Source organism: Solanum pennellii, chromosome 1, assembly GCF_001406875.1.
Source record: "Solanum pennellii chromosome 1, SPENNV200".
Taxonomy (NCBI): Eukaryota; Viridiplantae; Streptophyta; class Magnoliopsida; order Solanales; family Solanaceae; genus Solanum; species Solanum pennellii.
In genome coordinates this window covers 95,047,615-95,063,809 of record NC_028637.1, presented here as the reverse complement: position 1 = coordinate 95,063,809, position 16,195 = coordinate 95,047,615, and the positions used below count along the sequence as shown (strand labels likewise).

At 40.2% G+C, this 16,195-nt stretch overlaps 1 protein-coding gene and 1 long non-coding RNA gene across 3 annotated transcripts in view; one reads left to right on the top strand and one right to left on the bottom strand.

The window, feature by feature from the left end:
• Window positions 1-6,383: 6,383 nt before the first annotated feature.
• On the bottom strand, window positions 6,384-9,227 carry LOC107007857. The gene is made up of 4 exons (XR_001455170.2): window positions 8,358-9,227; window positions 8,166-8,269; window positions 7,814-7,891; window positions 6,384-6,667 (listed from the first exon to the last, which is right to left on the bottom strand). It is a non-coding gene; the product is annotated as an uncharacterized LOC107007857 (long non-coding RNA).
• A 2,156-nt stretch (window positions 9,228-11,383) lies between these two features.
• The window catches only part of LOC107007922 (protein GRAVITROPIC IN THE LIGHT 1), an 8,693-nt gene continuing 3,881 nt past the window's right edge, over window positions 11,384-16,195 (top strand). The window contains exons 1-3 of one of the 2 annotated variants that reach the window (XM_015206771.2): window positions 11,384-11,544; window positions 11,996-12,052; window positions 12,293-12,306. The gene's annotated coding sequence lies outside the window, so the exon portion shown is untranslated. The remainder of the gene's footprint in view (window positions 11,545-11,995; window positions 12,053-12,292; window positions 12,307-16,195) is intronic. The other variant, XM_015206770.2, reaches the window with a different exon arrangement.

Below are 16,195 nucleotides of genomic sequence, written 5' to 3'. Positions count from 1 at the left end.
CCCAAATAAAAGTCCTAAATAACTCTCGAAACTTGTATAGCAGAATGGAGCACAATTCAGGACTCAAGACGGTCCCAACATTAACATGCAACAAAAAAAACCCAAATCCTAAGCTAAAAATCAGCAACAATGGCAGCAGCTACTTACCAGATTTTACCAAAAATGAAGCTCCAACAGCCAAAACCAATCACACCACGACGATCCTCACGAAAAACCCCACAATATAGGCTCTTGAATCACTTGATTCGGACCTAAAATGGCCAAGAAATCACCTTCTGAAATTTCCCAAAACTTGTGCTCGAAAATGAGCTATGACAGCATTTAAAACCCAAAATTTACCTCAAATCGTGTCCCCAAATCAGATTCCAAGCTCACCAATGTGTTGCCCTCGAAAAATCTCACAACTTAGCCTTTTGAATCGCCCAATTCGGAGTTGTATCGCTCAAGATATCAAGTTCCAAAGTAAAACATAAAGCTGAAAGTTGGGGTTTTTATAGGGGCTGCACCAGATTCAGCTTTGCCTACTTTCTTTAAAGTCTCCGACGGGTGCTCGGAATCCGTTCGGAACCTGATAAAAATAAAATAGATATGCTACCCTACCAAAGTCGACATTCCGGACTCAAAGGCGCAGTCGAAATTTTCATCAGAGGTCATCTCGATAAAATGTGGGTCCCACTTCCATTGGCCATTTTAAGTCAAAAACCACAAAAGGGCTCGGAAAAATATCAAAAACCTCAAAACCCGAAAGAAGGGTCAAACTAGACCAAACTCGACATTCCGGAGCTAACCGCGCTGACGGAATTCTCATCCGAGCGCGTTTACTCAGAATGTTGACTAAAGTCAAACTTAGCCTTTAAACTTAAAGTTAAAACGCCTAATCCCACCAACTCACACTGAAAACTTTGGGAGTCATGTCGACAATGCTACTGGACTAAAATGACCCTTCCGGAACTGATGGAATCGTCAGAATTGGATTCTGATGTCATCTTCTTGAACTTTTGATCGAAAATGATCGTTCAAGGTTCATAAGCTTCAAAAATACTAAAGCTCACACAATAACAAAACGAATGACCAGGTGACCGATCTGTCAGTCCCAGCAAGTCATAAATGACTTAGAATCGCTGTAGGAACGCTCTAAACGATGTACAGAAGATAAAACACTAAAAATGACAATAAGGGTCATTACAATATCCACTACTAAAAAGAACTTTCGTCCGCGAAAGTAAGGTTCAAGAAGTACCTGAAGGCTCAAACAAGACGGGATACTGCTCTCGCATCTCCTGCTCGGTCTCCCAGGTAGCCTCCTCGACTGAACGATGCCTCCAACGGACCTTAACAATAGGAATGGCTCTCGAGCGCAATTTCCTCACATCTCTGGCTAGGATGGCAACTGGCTCTTCTACAAATGTCAAATGATCATCCAACTCAATTGCATCATACTGGAGCACATGGGACTCATCAGGAATATATCGGCGTAGCATCGAGACATGGAAAACTGGATGGATGGCTGAAAATGCTGGAGGTAGGGCCAACTCATAAGCAACCTCCCCAACTGTCCGAAGTATCTCAAAAGGCCCAATATACCTGGGGCTAAGCTTACCCCGTCTCCCAAATCTCATCACACCCTTCATGGGCGACACACGGAGAAATACCCGATCACCAACAGAGAATCTCAAAGGTCGACGCCTCCGATTCGCATAACTCTGGTGCCTACTCTGAGCTGTCCTGAGTCTATCCTGAATCACTCTCACCTGCTCCAAAGCCTCCTGAATCAAATCTGTACCTCGCGGCCTAGGCTCTGTAGACTCGAACCAGCCCACTGGAGTGCGACAACGCCTACCATACAAGGCCTCAAACGGGGCCATCTGAATGCTAGAATGGTAGCTGTTGTTATATGCAAATTCCGCCAAAGGCAAGAACTGGTCCCATTGACCACCAAACTCCAAAACACAAGCCCGTAGCATGTCCTCAAGGACCTGAATAGTGCGCTCTGACTGACCATCAGTCTGCGGGTGGAAAGCTGTGCTCAGGTCAACCCGGGTGCCCAACTCATCCTGAAAGGTCCTCCAAAAGCTAGACGTGAACTGAGAACCCCGATCTGATATAATAGAAACTGGCACCCCATGAAGTCGAACCACCTCCCGAATGTAGATACGAGCCAACCTCTCGGCACTAAATGAAGATTGAACGGGAAGGAAATGTGCTGACTTGGTCAATCGATCAACGATGACCCAAATACTATTAAATCCTCTAGAAGTCCTCGGTAGACCAGCCACAAAATCCATAGTAATGCGATCCCACTTCCACTCCGGAATGGGTAATCCCTGAAATTCCCCACCAGGCCTCAAATGCTCAGCCTTTACCTGCTGGCAGCACAAGCAACGAGAAACAAAGTCAGCAATATCTCGTCTCATGCCACTCCACCAGTAATGTTGTCTCAAATCACGATACATTTTCGCTGTACCCGGATGGATAGAATATCTAGACTCATGAGCCTCCGAAAGTATCAACTGTATCAAATCTCCAACTCTCGGGACACAAATGCGACCAGCGAATCTCAACACTCCATCAGGATCTAAGGTAGCCTGATCACCATTACCCGCTAACACTCGATCTCTAAGGGACCCCAGGGCCTTATCCTCAAATTGACAACCACGGATCCTATCATACAAAGAAGACTGAACTCCCATATAAGCCAAGACGCGTCTAGAATCTGATATATCTAATCGAACCATGCTATTGGCTAAAAACTGAATGTCCAAAGCCAAGGGTCTTTCACCTGCAGATAAGAAGGCTAAACTACCCATACTCACCGCCTTTCGGCTCAAGGCGTCTGCTACCACGTTCGCCTTGCCCGGATGATAGAGAATGGAGAGATCATAATCCTTCAGGAGCTCAATCCAACGACGCTGCCTCGAATTAAGGTCCCTCTGGCTCATGATGTACTGAAGACTCTTGTGGTCAGTATAGATCTCACATCGAACTCCATACAAGTAGTGCCTCCAAATCTTAAGCGCGAAAACTACCGCTGCCAACTCCAAGTCATGGGTGGGGTAGTTGCGCTCATGGACCTTAAGCTGCCTCGACGCATACGCAATAACCCGGCCCTGCTGCATCAATACACAACCCACACCAACACCAGACGCATCACAATAAATCGTGAAACCCTCGCCCTCAATCGGAAGAGTCAATATAGGAGCGCTAGTAAGCAACTCCTTGAGCTTCAGAAAGCTCATCTCACACTCCTCCGACCACACAAAGGGAATATCCTGGCGAGTCAACCGAGTCAAAGGAGCTGCAATAGTAGAAAAGCCCTCAACAAAACGCCTGTAGTAACTCGCTAACCCGACAAAGCTACGAACCTCAGTAACAGAAGTGGGTCTGTCCCAATCACGAATAGCTTCAATCTTCGTCGGATCTACCCTAATACCCTCCTTGGACACCACGTGCCCCAAGAATGCTACAGATGCAAGCCAAAACTCGCACTTTGAGAACTTGGCATAAAGCTGCTGATCTCTCAAAGTCTGGAGCACTATCCTCAAATGCTGCTCATGCTCACTCCGGCTCCGCGAGTATACCAATATGTCATCAATGAAGATGATAACAAATGAATCAAGGTATGGCCTGAACACACGTGTCATCAAGTCCATAAAGGCGGCTGGGGCATTAGTCAACCCAAAAGACATCACAAGGAACTCATAATGGCCGTAACGAGTCCTAAATGCAGTCTTAGGGATGTCTGCTGCTCTAATCCTCAGCTGATGGTACCCGGACCTCAAATCAATCTTAGAAAATACGACGGCACCCTGAAGCTGATCAAACAAATCATCTATACGAGGCATAGGGTAACGGTTCTTCACCGTCACCTTGTTCAGCTGCCTGTAGTCAATGCACATCCTCAAAGTCCCATCCTTCTTTTTCACAAACAGAACAGGAGCACCCCAAGGCGACACACTCGGACGAATGAACCCCTTTTCTAAGAGGTCCTCTAACTGAACACTGAGCTCTCTGAGCTCTGCAGGAGCCATCCGATAAGGCGGAATAGAAATAGGACGAGTGCCAGGCTCCAAATCTATTGCAAAATCAATGTCACGCTCTGGGGGTAGGCCAGGTAGATCTGTAGGGAACACATCTGCATACTCTCTAACCACAGGAACTGAGTCAACTGAAGGCCCCTCCCTACTCACATCTCTGATGTGGGCCAAATACGCTAAACACCCAGAAGCAACCAATCGCCTAGCTCGAATAAAAGAGATTATCCCCGTCGGTGTGTGACTATAAGTAGCCTGCCACAATACCGGGGGAACACCAGGCATGGATAAGGTAACAGTCTTGGCATAGCAATCCAAGACCACATGATATGGGGATAACCAGTCCATGCCCAAAATCACATCAAAATCAATCATATCTAGCATAATAAGATCAGCTCTAGTATCATAACCCTGGATAGTCACTAAGCAAGATCGCAATACTTGATCCACTACTAAGAACTCACCTATCGGGGTCGAAACATGAATCGGCTCTGCCAAAGACTCGGACCTCATACCCAATCGGGGAGCAAAATAAATAGATACATACGAGAATGTGGACCCTGGATCAAATAATACTGTAGCAGGCTGATGGCACAAGAAGAGCGTACCTGAGATGACATCGTCAGATGCCTCAGCCGCCGCCCTTGTCGGGGCAGCGTAGAAATGGCCTTGAGCACCTCTACCTGGTGCACCCGGTCTACCACCTGACCTGCCTCCCCGAGCTCCACCACTGGTACCCTGTCGACTCTCTCGACTGTGCTGAATCTGACCACCTCCTCTAGCCGAAGAAGACACGGCTGAAACTGGTTTTGAAGTAGGTGGAGCTGGTACAATCGCCCCCCGACCTCGCCGGGGGCATTCTCTAGACCAATGGTCAAGAGCACCACACTCATAACACCCCGAAGTTGAACGCCCTGTAGTAACCCGACCGCGGCATGAAGGAACAGAATCTGATGCCCTCGAATTCTGGCCTGTACTAGGACTACTCTGCTGATATTGGCCTCCCTCAGAAACAGGTAATGCCGCCTGAACAGGGCGACTGGTCTGACCCTGCTGGAACCTCTGACGTGGCCTATCATATGAGTCCCTCCCCCTAGTCTGCGACTCGCTATAGCTGCCCTGGTAGCGTGCCCTCTTATCGCTGCCCCCTTGGGCCTCACGATGAATATGCTCCATGGATCGGGCATGATCGACCACATCAAGAAAAGAACGGCCAGCTGAAACCATATGCTCTGTGTCAACCCTCAAACGGTATCGCAACCCACGTACAAAACAACGAACTCTCTCTCCCTCTGTGGGCAGGATCATAGTAGCATGGCGAGACAACTCATGGAACCTCGCCTCATACTCGGAAACGGTCATAGATCCCTGCTCCAATCTAGAGAACTGATCACGAAGCCTGTCTCTGACGCTCCGTGGCATGAACCGGGCCAAGAAAGCCTCTGAGAACTCGCTCCAAGATATAGGAGGAGATCCAACTGGCCTAGACTCTCGATACGCGCGCCACCACTGCCTGGCTGGCCCACGGAACTGATGAGCGGTGAAGTCAGCTCCTCTCGACTCCAAAAGGCCTAATGACTGTAACTGCTCCTGGCAAGTGAGCAGGAACTCGTGAGCGTCCTCTCCAATCGCCCCTGAGAATATAGGCGGTGCCAACCTCTGAAATACCCCAAGCATCTTCTGATCCCGCAGTGGCATCTCTCTAACCTCTAAGTCTGGTGGGGCGGCCACATGAACTGGTGGCGGCTGATCTTGCAGCGCTGGTGCTGGTACTGCTGGTGCTGGTGCCTGTCTCATATCCCCAATAGCTGCTAATATCTGAGTCAAGAGGGAATGAAGATCAGGTGCTGCAACCGGTGCGGGTGGTGGCTGGGCGGGCCCCGGCCCCACTGGCTGTGGCGGTACATGCGCTGCATGAGGCTCCTCCTCCATATCCCGGGCAGGTGCTGCAGCCCTACCTCGACCTCGTGGTCGACGTCTACCCCAAACTGAGGCTCCGGGTGCATCTCCCCCGAACGCACCGCCTCGCGTGCGAGCCATCCTGTAATAGAGTGAAACAACTGAGATTTTAAGAAACAAACAAGACACACGCGGCACGAATTTGAAACAAAATGGATATTTTCCTAAATACATCCTGTAGCCTCCTGGAGATAAGTTACGGACGTCTCCGCACCGATCCGCAGGACTCTACTAGACGTTAGCTCTGTAAAAGTGAGACCGTTGAACCTAGGGCTCTGATACCAACTTGTCACGACCCAATTTCTCGAGCCATGAAGGCACCTACTATAACCCATCAGTAGGTAAGCCAAACCACAACCCAGAACCACACATAATGGGTGTGAGGGTAGAAACTAAACAAGACTAAGAAAAATTACTATAACAACATAAGCAAACCAAAACATAAATGCAATAAAGGATCCCTCCCAGAACCTGGAAGTCACTAATACAGAGCTACCAACAAAACGAGTACAAGTCCCAACAGTGGACCACCGAAACTAGACTGTCTCGAAAAGTAAAAGACAAGTCTTTATATAAACAGATGGAGACTGAAATAGTACAAAACCCTGTGTGCTCACCCCTGTCTCCAGACCAGAAATTCTCCAAACTCGATCAACGCTGACTACTGGTGCTCGGACCTGCATCACGAAAATAGATGCAGAGTGTAGCATGAGTACCAAATAACAGGTACCCAGTAGGCATCATAGGCCGACTGAACTAGAAAAGTAAAGCACTATGAAAAGACGAAATCACAAAACTAGAGGTCAAGAACGGAAGGCTAAGTAACACAATAATGCACACGAGTGTATAAAGATCTAACTAAATTAATATAAATAAGCTAACTACACCTAACTGGACCCACCATAAGCCCAGAAGGTACACTCGTGCACAAGTTTAAATAAAAACCCGAACGGACCCCCATAAGTCCGACGCGTACACAAAATAACTATAACTTAAGGAGAATAGAACTCGAGGCCAAAGAACACCGAACCAAAAAGTAGAATCTGACGGTACGGAGGTCGGGCCTTGAACCGGACACTCACCAGAATTACACAAGTAGCCAATTGCAAAATATAAGTAACTGAGGCCGGACCTCTAACCGGATGCTCTACATACTTGAGGCCGGACCTCTAACCGGATGCTCTACATAAGTATGTGGATGGTCGAGGCCGGACCTTAAATCCGGATACCCGACAAAGATGTCGATATAGCATGCTGAAAGAGTCTTTATCTATCCATAATCATATAAACCCATGGAACACCATCCAGACTTAGCTAATCAATGTAAGACCTTACAGTCGAATAGAAACTCAACTTTGAATCACGGAGCGGAATTCATTGTCACTGACGTAACTCGAGAAGCCGTAACATCTAAGAAATAAGAGTAACTATCGCTAGAGCAAGCTCATCGTCTAGCTAAATACCAAACTATCAGACTCAAGTCTGCTACATCAGTCTACAAGGATTTAAGCCGGCCGAGCGACGTCGGGGCTAAACTAAGTCCTACCGACTTTGAATCATGCATTTCTAAGGAAAACCCTAGTCAAACCTAAACTAAGGCTCAACATACTTCTGACAACCAGTATTCAAACATACAAGTAATTCATATAGCAAAGAAGGTCAATATAAACATGCTCACAGTTACCCGATAATTCTCAGAACAAGGCCGAAAATATAATTTTTAACACCTATGCATGATCCAATAACTACCCAACCCAAATTCCAACTAATCAACATGCATTCACATGTTCGAGTTCAGTCTAAGAAGAGAAACCATAGCCTACCTGAACGCAGATCACGCGCGCTCCAAAATTCACTCCCCGGATCTTTTACTTTCTAAAAGGCCTCGAAACGTTGATACACTATCAGAAATAGAGTCACAACGTTATTACAGTCATTTAAACACTAAAATTGCAAGAAACGGAGACGGGTCAATTTCACGGTCAAAATGGAAAAAATGGGATCCGCGTTGAGAAATCCCGAATTAACCCCAAATAAAAGTCCTAAATAACTCTCGAAACTTGTATAGCAGAATGGAGCACAATTCAGGACTCAAGACGGTCCCAACATTAACATGCAACAAAAAAAACCCAAATCCTAAGCTAAAAATCAGCAACAATGGCAGCAGCTACTTACCAGATTTTACCAAAAATGAAGCTCCAACAGCCAAAACCAATCACACCACGACGATCCTCACGAAAAACCCCACAATATAGGCTCTTGAATCACTTGATTCGGACCTAAAATGGCCAAGAAATCACCTTCTGAAATTTCCCAAAACTTGTGCTCGAAAATGAGCTATGACAGCATTTAAAACCCAAAATTTACCTCAAATCGTGTCCCCAAATCAGATTCCAAGCTCACCAATGTGTTGCCCTCGAAAAATCTCACAACTTAGCCTTTTGAATCGCCCAATTCGGAGTTGTATCGCTCAAGATATCAAGTTCCAAAGTAAAACATAAAGCTGAAAGTTGGGGTTTTTATAGGGGCTGCACCAGATTCAGCTTTGCCTACTTTCTTTAAAGTCTCCGACGGGTGCTCGGAATCCGTTCGGAACCTGATAAAAATAAAATAGATATGCTACCCTACCAAAGTCGACATTCCGGACTCAAAGGCGCAGTCGAAATTTTCATCAGAGGTCATCTCGATAAAATGTGGGTCCCACTTCCATTGGCCATTTTAAGTCAAAAACCACAAAAGGGCTCGGAAAAATATCAAAAACCTCAAAACCCGAAAGAAGGGTCAAACTAGACCAAACTCGACATTCCGGAGCTAACCGCGCTGACGGAATTCTCATCCGAGCGCGTTTACTCAGAATGTTGACTAAAGTCAAACTTAGCCTTTAAACTTAAAGTTAAAACGCCTAATCCCACCAACTCACACTGAAAACTTTGGGAGTCATGTCGACAATGCTACTGGACTAAAATGACCCTTCCGGAACTGATGGAATCGTCAGAATTGGATTCTGATGTCATCTTCTTGAACTTTTGATCGAAAATGATCGTTCAAGGTTCATAAGCTTCAAAAATACTAAAGCTCACACAATAACAAAACGAATGACCAGGTGACCGATCTGTCAGTCCCAGCAAGTCATAAATGACTTAGAATCGCTGTAGGAACGCTCTAAACGATGTACAGAAGATAAAACACTAAAAATGACAATAAGGGTCATTACAGCATCAGAGTATAAGATATGGCACTGCAGATACTAGTCATGAGGTGAAAGACTTTGAAAAGTGTACAATTACTGATTGTTTTCGATTCATAGATAGTGAACACGTCCAGGTTACTGATATAAATTGTAGTTTCATATATTCAAGTCAGTAACATTGATATTTTACATGATTTTCTCACGACTTCTCCTCTCTTTCCCAGACAGCCTTGCTAAGTTTAAATTTATTGATAGTGTTACTGGTGGTGGTTGGTGTTTTTTTATGGTCAAAAACTAGAATGGTAACTTCTTTTGCTTAAATCAGAATGTTGCCTGAGCTGTTGGTGTTACTATCATGAATCGCATTTTAAACATATATTGTCTACAAAAAGTTTGTCTCACTACCCAAGGGTATGATAGACATTCTAATTAAACAGCGTTTAAATTTTTTTTATGTATATAGATAAAAAAGAAGTGTTAGATTTTATTTTTGTTGGATATAGTTACTGGGTTAAAGATGTTTGAAAAGCAAAAACGACTAGTATAAAGTATTTAACAATTTCTTGTTGGCCTAACTAAAAAGATATAAAGAGTCACAGTGCAATGGCCAGAAATTTGGCCACAAAATTTCAAAAACTATAAAAGAGATTTTATTTTAAAATAAATTGTTCTTTTTTTCATTTTTAGTTAAAAGGTATTAAAATTAAAAGAATAAAAATATTTTAAAACGAAAAATAACATAGATAAAATATTATTCTGACCAAATTTTTTGGTTAAATTTTTTTCCAAAAGAGTCGAAGGCAGAGGCTTCTATAATAGGGGGTCATCGGATTTACGTGAACCCATGCTCTCCTCCTGAAATCATATATAGTATTGTTATATTTTTAATTTTTTGTTTAAAATATAGACGCGTGAACCATATATATATTACGACGATGATTGGGCGTACCTTTTAGTGAGTATCAGAAATTTGAATTTTGTGTCTATCTTGTTTTTTATTTTATTTTAAAATTCGGTGTAACATCTCTTCTAGTGGTTATTTGATAGCATTTTTGGCCTTTTAATTAATTAAGAATTTAAACCTTGGACCTATATAAAAAAAAATAATAATTGCTTCAATGATAAGAATCTATATCAAATCAATTAGATCTACCTTTTCATAACAATGTACCTATCAATTCGAATTCTTGAATACGCCTCTGGTCATGGATAGGGTTTTGTAAGAGAGCTCTCACTATCCAATTTTCAGTTTGAAGTCAATTGTATAAGGTCAGCCATTCAATGATTACAAGAAAGAAAAAAGACATCAAATGCATTCAGAAATTGAGATCATACTCAAATTTTAAGAGTACCTATATTACTTTTACAGAAAGAAAATTGATGATATTTTGTAAATAACTTTTTGAAATGTTTTATAAATCAAACATATAATATATAAGTATCTCAAATAAATAATTTACAAATTACAAATAGCTCAATTAGACAATTTACAAGCAGTTTAAAAGGTTATATAATAACTTCTCTTTTTCTATAAATCACAAGCTAAATTAATTTTTATTTATAAATCAATCTCAAATCTCTTTTATTTATTAATTAATCTCAAAAAGAAAGATAACCTTTCTCCCCAACTTCTTTCTCTACAATTTACTATCGTTGTAGTATTTTTATTATTACTAGCACTCTCTCCGTCTATTTCCGTTAATTTATCTAAAATATTTTTAAAATAAATAAAGATATTCATCTTTGTTTATCAATTTTAACGTATGTAAAAAATAAAAGGTTTGTGTGTTTTATCATAAAGTAAAAGTGAACAAACTAAAGTGTCTCATAATCATGATACTATTTTATTATTCTTTCCATCCTTTTTTTAGTTGCTCTAATTTCTTTTTTTAAAGAGTCGAGACTTATAGAATTTTTATTTTAAAATATTTAATTATCCGTATCGGGTGTTTATATCAATTCAATATATGCATGTTATGTGTTTAAATTTATTATTTATTTTATTTAACTTTAATTAGTTTACATATATTTTACTTTATTAATCACATAATAATAAAAGAAATTAATTTGATGTAAATATCGAATACCAATAAAAAAAATTCCATCTAATTTAACTTTAAAAATTAATTAATTTTTTTTTAAAAAAGAAAAAAACTAAAAAGGAAGGGAGAGAGGGAGTACTAGAATACTAATAGCAAGTGGGTAAGGCAATCAATTATAGAAAGCACCAAACCCACAAGGCGTGAGAGCACCGAAAGACTCAAAAGAGATGCTTGCCCAATGTTTGAGATACTGTCGGAAAACTCCACCACCATCAAACTTTTAAACTCTGCTCTTCACTTCCGGTAACGGATCTCCGATCAGGTACCGCTTTTTCTCTTCAAACCAAACTTTTTTTTCTTGAAGAAATTAACACTACATCACATTTTTTTCAAAAAAGGTTTTTTTTTAACTCTACATCTCCTAGGGTTTTACCATCATGTAGAAGAAAAAAGCAACATTTTTTTGCTTACTATGTAGCTTTTTGAAGGGGTTTGCCTTAATCTCTGATTGTTTTAAACAATTGGGATTTTACTTGATTTGGTGATTCCATAGAAGGACATCCTAACACATCCATGTCAAGAACAAGACGAAAAAGAAGTGGCTTGGGGGGGGGGTGTTACTATGATTTTTTTGACCTTGCAGAAACAAATGGGGTGATGGGTGTTTTTTGTTTTGTGAAAGAATTGTGTCAGTTTGATGTTTATTTTGCTAATCTTGCAGATTAATCAAGACTGCTTCTTTATGTTTGATTTTTTCCTTTTTTTTTTTGCAGTGTTCAGGTTATTATGTATGTCGGACACCTTCAATCATTGATGTGTAGTTTTTTTAGGTATGTTATTTGGATTATTCTATGTTTTTTGTTATCATACTTAGAAGACCGTGTCTATGTTTACTTAATTCTCACGGTAGCGCGCGTGTTTTTACGTGCAATTTCTCTTACATTCCTTATATGTATATGATTTGTGTCTCTTGATCTACCTGAGTCTGTTCATGTAGTTTTGTGCAAGTTTGTGCTGATTTTGAGTTTATTTTGGAACCTTCTGGCTATTCAACATTGGATTGCTTTCAGTTTCTACTTTTCAGGTATACATCCCTGTGTTATCGATTCTAGGTTATTCATTATCTCAATGGTCGTCGTGGTTCAAATTAAGTATCAGAGCTTTTGATCTGCCTATATGTTAGAGTCAACTTTGAGAAAAAGCTACCTCTTAAGAGAAATCGTGATAGCAAGTTAGAAATTCAGGGAAACTTTGATACTTCAATAAAACATTTGTGCTAAATCATTGTAAAATGTAAAAAAATTCACCACGCCAATTCTGGACATAGAAAATTGATTCAAGACTGGTGTGGAAAGGGTGATATGTCTTTAATCAACTTTCAAGAAACTCATTGATAAGAAGGTCTTTCTTAATTATCAAGATTCCGCGAGAAGTGAACAATGTCTTTTCAACTTAAGAGTGAAAGAACAGGTGTGAGATAATTTGGTAGAGTAATCTTCACTGTGATATGAAGAGAACCCAAATTTTGTAAGTGGGATTAGATTTATGGAATTACAGTGAACAACATCAATTTTCCTGAGTGTGCCTGATCAAGAAACATAATTATTCTTATTTTTGGTGTAAAAATATATATTAAAATGTCCTTTCAGAAATTGGAGTGAAGTCGTGATGATTGAAATGAGTTGATGAAACATTTCCTAACTTGTTGTCATACAAAGTAAAAACCTCTGCTTTTGGGGGCTGCTGTGAATTTAAGTTGGTTTTAAGATTTGTAGTGTGGAAAGTGAAAACCACCTTCATTTTCATGATCAGGGGAAAGGTTAAAAACTGACCTAAGTCATGTAGTTTTTTGAACTAGTCTTTGAATGTATGCTCAAGTCAAGTCAAAAGAGCTTCATGTTTCTGAAAGTCCAAAGACCATCTAGTAACATCAAAGTTAATAGGTGATATATAAAAGTTACACTCTGCTTTCTCAAAAAAATCTACTATCTTTGTGAATCAATATTGACTTTACTGAGGACAAAACATAATAGAAGCAATCCCTAAAGGCATTGCAACTGGTAGTGTTAAGGTTTAGTTGTTGATGTTGCAATCATTAGGTTAGGCGTTTTCCAGGACTATAGACAAAGGATTTGATGATTATGAAGGGTCTTTGGTTAGAGATTGTATGTCAATGTAGGAATGAGTGTCTGATTAAGAAAAAATCTGTTGTTAGAAATCTCTTGATATAGCTGAAGCCTGAAAGGAAAATTATATAGATTTTGCTCCCAACCATAATCAACAAACCCTCAAATTATTCCCAATTTAACAAAATGACTGTCGATTCATCCACTTGCCTCTGATTGAAACGACACCGCTAGCAACATCGACGACAGTGCTGCTAACAGTTCAATTAATTCTTCGGTGGATGAAGTGTTGTTGCCTCCAGAACTCAGGTGAGAACTGATGCCGAACCATGTTACGGTGATCATAGACGGGGATTGAAGGTGGGCTAAGATAAGAGGATTACTGGTTGCCTTAGGTTACGAAGACGGTATTTGAGCTCTTGGGAGTCTTATCGAGCTCTGCTGCAATTGGGGAATTAGTGCTCTTTCTGTATTTGCTTTTTCCTCTGAAAAAGGGTTCTGTCCTAAAATAAAGTCTTTTGAGTTCCTTTTTAAGTGATAGTTGGGTTTTGTTTGTGTTTGTCATTCCAATCATATGCAAGGAGGTTGCATATGTTGACTTCTTTTTAATAATTGTCTTGTTAGAAACAATACGAGGTATTTCTTGTTTTTGAAATATACTCAAATCGTCTAAAAAATCATCATTCATTACCGGATGTAATGTAAAACTAAAATTATTCAGTATTTAAGGCAAATGTCTCTCTATTGAAATTTCTTACTGCTTTCAAGGCACTCTAATTAGAAAAATAATTATCCATTTCAATTTTTTTGTATGGTATAAGACATGACGCGGATTAAAGAAAGTAAAAAGGACTTTTCAATCTTAGAGTCTTAAACTAAAGATATGTACAATGTACCAAAATATCCTTCAATCTTATGGTGTTAAACATGCCATATGGAAAGTTGAAAGTAAAGAGTTGCCAAAAAAGAAGAGAGACATTTTTTTTAGAAGGACTAAAAGGAAAGTAGGCAAAGAAATTGAAACTTAGCGAGTATAAGACATAAAATAACAGTAAAAGGATGTAAAATATAGCCCAAGCCGTTGTGTAATTGTCACCAAAATATCCACAAACAATAAAAAGTGTCTTTACTTTGCACCTAGTTTTGTTCTGCCTATGAATCAATATTTAATCGCAAAGACTATAATAATTCTATTCCTTAGATAGCAATAGTTTTGTTTCTTGTTTTAATCTTAGAGTCCTTGCAACAATATTTGATCTATATATTCGATGTAATTTTTCAGCGAAGGGTGTTCGACTGATCACCCTTCCACCACTGTAGCACCACTACTGGTTATTCGTGTCTTGGTCATTAGCTGCTTTTATTTGTTTTGTGCTAAGTGAAACCCTATTAATTTGAATTAAAATGTGGATTTAATCACAATTGAGAAAAATAACATTCTTAATTTGACCTATTCCATCTTAATTTTAACTAATACGCTGGATTCAAGTTTGTCACAGTTGAGGGAAAAAATATATCTTATGGAATTTCATGTGTTCTTTGGTTGATGAACAAAGGTCTAGGAAGGTTGTAAGTGGCCACTAACCGATGATGGTTCGAATGAAGTCATTTTTACTACCAGGTTGTTGGTTCACCCGTTAAGAAAATTGGACAACTCAAGTTCCGGACCGATAACCCGGTAAAAGATAACCTTAATAGACCATGGCATTTTTCGGGTCGGGTTATTGGTTACAATTTGGTTTTAAACAGCCCTGTTTGGCAGTATGATTATAGATTATTAAGTAGGGTTCAATATGATTTGTTTTGGTTAGCCATATGTAAGTTAAACTAGGATTAAACACCACAGCTATTTTCTTTTTTTGAGCCTGTTTGAGAACAATCTTAGGGCTCAAATAAGCAGGGATAAAAGGGTCTCAGAGTGAGCAAATTGAAATCTGGGATTCTCCTATTGGCTAATACTTGCCCTGCTTATTGGCTGATTTTAGCGCAGGGCATGGGTTGGAATTTCCTGCCAAACCCTAATTCTTGACCCTATAAAATATCTCTTTTCTCTAGCAAATCTGGGAAGCAACTTTTAGATTCAAAAGTAGCAAAAAACACCCGAGTGTTTAAGCTCTTCTTTCGTTGTTCCTTCTGTGGTGGTGCTTGTTTTTTGCTGTGTGGAAAACAGAGTTCTTCATTGCTGTTTGTTTCATTGGTAAATCTGAAAACCTTGTTATGTTAATTTTCCTAGTATCAAAGACGGATTAAATGTTTAGCTTGTTGGTGGGTATTGAACGTTATCTCTTTGATAGAATGTTACATTCCAGTGCAAAGATTTTGTTTTGTTCCTATTTTGTCTTGTTCAAGCCTTTGCCTATGATTCTACATTTTTTTTTGTCTTTTTGGTTTCTTATATCATGTGTCATTGACAAGGGTTAGTTAGGTTTTTGTTTGTTTATGTTCACATCCGTGTATTTGAGCCGTCACATCCCTGTTTTCATCCCTTTAAAGGAAATGAGTTAGAAGAGTTTTTCTATTTGAAGTGACGTTTTGAGAAGGAATTATTTATTTGGAGTTGCCACTTGGAATTAAGTTTGGTGTTCCAGGTCACTTTTATTTGAATGCCTGGCAAAAGGAAAGTTTTCGACTCTTGAATTATTGGTGTGTGATCTAGTAAGGAATTCTGTTAGACTGAAAACTAAACCGGTTAAGGAATTTTGTTGACCGGGAGAAGGTGTTAATGCTAAGCTTTTCACACCAAATCCACTACTGAAACACATGCTCAAATTAGGTGTTCACAATCACACTAAACTTGATAACTAAAGACTATTGAAGCTAAAAGGAAGTTTTTTTTTTTTTGGGGGG